Source organism: Nicotiana sylvestris, chromosome 8 (assembly GCF_000393655.2).
Source record: "Nicotiana sylvestris chromosome 8, ASM39365v2, whole genome shotgun sequence".
NCBI classification, from domain to species: Eukaryota; Viridiplantae; Streptophyta; class Magnoliopsida; order Solanales; family Solanaceae; genus Nicotiana; species Nicotiana sylvestris.
This window is the reverse complement of record NC_091064.1, coordinates 47,248,653-47,252,218: the sequence shown is the minus strand read 5'-3', so window position 1 is coordinate 47,252,218 and position 3,566 is coordinate 47,248,653.

Sequence of the window (3,566 nt, the reverse complement as noted above, 5' to 3'; positions counted from 1 at the left end):
AATGAACTGCCACTGGTCTCTGACGACAGGGCGGTGCAGGCCTTCACTAAAAGTCTGAATGAATGAAGCTCGGTGGCTTCGAAACAGCTGAAAGAGAATCTGGTCGAATATCCCACCGTGACCTGGTCGGACGTCCACAACTGATATCAGTCGAAAATCATGGTCGAAGATGACTAGTTGGGACCCTCCTCGGGCTCAGTATACCCAAGCAGGCTCCTCGCAAAGGAGCCAAAACCAAACAAAGAAAGATACGAGCCATACACCAAAGATAGGAGGAAGGCCCCAAGGCTCAACCCACCTAGCAATGATCAAAGGATAAATCGAGGACAGGATCCTCGGGGACTCATTAACAGAGCCAAATTCGATAGGAACGCAGGGCCAACAGAGGCACCTCACTTATCAGAATACAACTTCAACGTCGATGTATCGGACATCGTGTTCGCCATTAGTAAAATCAGAGACGCCAGGTGGCCCAGGCCTGTACAATCAGATCCTTCACAAAGGAATCATAACTTAGTGTGGGAGGTTCACAACACGCATGGCCACAGGACCGAGGATTTCCACCAACTCCGAGAAGAGGTAGATCAACTACTTAACAAAGGTCACCTTCGAGAATTCCTCCACGACCGAGCCAAAAATCAGTTTCGAGAAAGAGAGGCGGCCAAGAAGAATGAAACAAATGAGCCACAACATGTCATCCACATGATCTTAGGAGGCGTCGATGCCCCGCAGAAACCCGTGATGAGAAGGACAAAATTATCCATCACTAGAGAAAAGCAAACCCGAGGGTATATATCCGAGGATGCCCTCACATTCAGCGAAGAGGACACCGAGACTTTGTCTCAACCTCACAATGACGCACTGGTAAACTCTTTCCTTGTACATTCTTTTCAAATAAAATGTGTACTCATGGATCCAGGTAACTCGGCCAACATTATCATGTCGAGGGTGATAGAGCAACTCGGACTGCTTGACCAAATCATGCCCACTACTCGAGTCCTCAACGGATTCAATATGGGAAGTGAAATAATGAAAGGAGAAATCACCCTCCCAGTCACCGTGGCCGGAACAACCCAAAATGCTAAATTCCGTGTCATCGAAGGAGACATGAGGTACAACGCCATGTTCAGACGGCCGTGGATACATTGCATCAGAGCAGTACCGTCCACTCTTCACCAAATGATGAAATTACCGACAAAGGATGGGATTAAAACCGTCTATGGGGAATAGCATGCGGCAAGGGAAATGTTCGCGGTGCACGATGTGGCACCGGCACCAATACTTCCGACCGCAAAAGAGCTGAAGGGTAATCAAGCCACACCTTCGATTAAGCCCGATTAAACAAAGTAAAGGACTGTATCGCGTCCTCATCTCGAGTAACTATGACATATCGGCCCTCGAAAACATCGACAGCACATCCCACACGATGGTATAACCATCTCCCTTTTCATTTCATATTTCATACTAACCCTTATGCAGGCGCCCGACCGAAGTAATTAGAGCGCTAACCCAACTCGAAGACCTTAAGGTTTTAAAGCATCCGTTGCACTATTTTCCTTCGACCGAGTTTTTTATCCCGAAAAGTGTTTTACCAGCAAGGTTTTTAACGAGGCAACATCTGCATGCTACCTAAGGGAGACTCAACAAGTATTCGAGGCTTCTTTTGCAATAAACCTCGAACACCGGGTGGCATCCCCCAAGAAGGCCATCCGCCCAGAAAAGCCAAGAAACGATTGGGTCCTAATAGGAAAATAAAGTATCGGGCCAAATGGTCGAACAAACCGTGTCCGTATGGCCGGGTCCCCAATGGCGAAAACATGTACACTTGTACCAAATAATTGAAGAATATCTTTTATCAAAGCATCTCACACTCCAAAAGAAGCTCAGCACCTTCGCAAAAATGACTCCTCCGCCGAAAACGTCCCGAACACTCGGGGATTAGCGTCAATAATTCAACACCTGAATGACCTCCGGGTCGGGACTCCAAAATCATAAGCCCTCAGATGAGGCAACATGAAAAGTGCGAGACATCTCCAATGCCAAAAGTACCCTGAATACTCTGGGACTGGCGTCAAAATCTCAAAAAATGCACGACCTCAGGGTTGGGATCTCCAAAATTGTAAGCCCTCGATGAGGAAATACAAAGTTTGCAAATAATGGCTCTTGAGTGAAGAAACCCTTGACGACTCGAGGACAGCCGTCAAGCACCACCTCCATCAACTTATCAAAACCCGAGGCCATAAGTCCTCGAGCAGGCAAACTCGGTCTTGTAAGACCTACATAAGGCAGCAACTATATCTGTAAAACCTCAAGCAAGGCATGAACCACATTTGTACCAAGTGACAATATCTGTAAGACCTCAAGCAAGGCATGAACAATACTTGTACCAAGTATCCAAAGTTGTAAGACATCAAAGGCATGAAAAACTTGTAAGACCTTGCTAAAGGCATAAACTCGATCTCAAAGTTTCGGCTACAGATCGAACTTGTAAGACCCCTAAAAGTCATACCCTCGATATAGATGCCGAAACTACTTTACTTGGGATTCAAAGGCTCCGGATGAACACAAATAGCTCCGGTCACAAGGCTGTACCAGCCAAACTAATTCAACTCGGGGACGCCCGACTGTCGCTATAAAATCATAGGCCTTCAATTACTTCGAATCTACTTCGGAAATAACCAGTTAAATAGGCTACCCTTGATACAAGCAAAAGAGCTTCGACCATGTCAACTCCTAAACATTGGCTTCGAGATACTCATCCTCCGAGCCAAACCTCCAATGTGCTCTATCATCGCCATATAATGACTCACAATCAAGGTTTTTTGTTAAGACGTCGAAGAGTCAGGAAAACACTATTTATCCTTATCGAGGGAAAAACAAAGCCCACATAAAAGGTCGCTTTGACCCAAAGCGTCAGAGCCATTGTCGCCAGCCTAATGAGCCCCAGGGCCATACACATAAAAGGCTGCATCGGCCCAAGGCTTAAGAGCCATTGTCGCCAGCCCAACAAATACAAAACTTGAGGGTCAAATGAGCTCGAGTCATTACCTGATTCGGAGATTGAACCCAAAATAGTTAACTAAATATGCCTAAGAGCAAGGCGTAAGAGCCACTGTCGCCAACCCACACTAAATGGACGCATCAACCCAAGGTGTAAGAGCCATTGTCGCCAACCCACATACACTAAAAGGCCGCATCGACCCAAGGCGTGATAGCCATTATCACCAACCCACATACACTAAAAGGTCGCATCGACCAAAAGCATGAGAGCTATTGTCTCCAGCCTAAATTTTGGCCATTCAAAGGTCAAATAAGCTCGAGTCAATGCCTGACTTGGGGACTGAGCCCAAAATGGGTGGCCTAAATATGCCTAAGAGCAAACGTACGTAAGATCCCACAGGCCAGTCTAATGAGCCCCGAGGCCACATCATGACAAAAAAAGGATACGAAAGAAATAAAGCCGCTAGGTATTCTTTCATACACATGTGTGAAAAAGCACAATCTCCATCTACAAACATGCTACAAAAGTGCTATATACAGATTAAAAAATCTATGCCCCCCGGGGA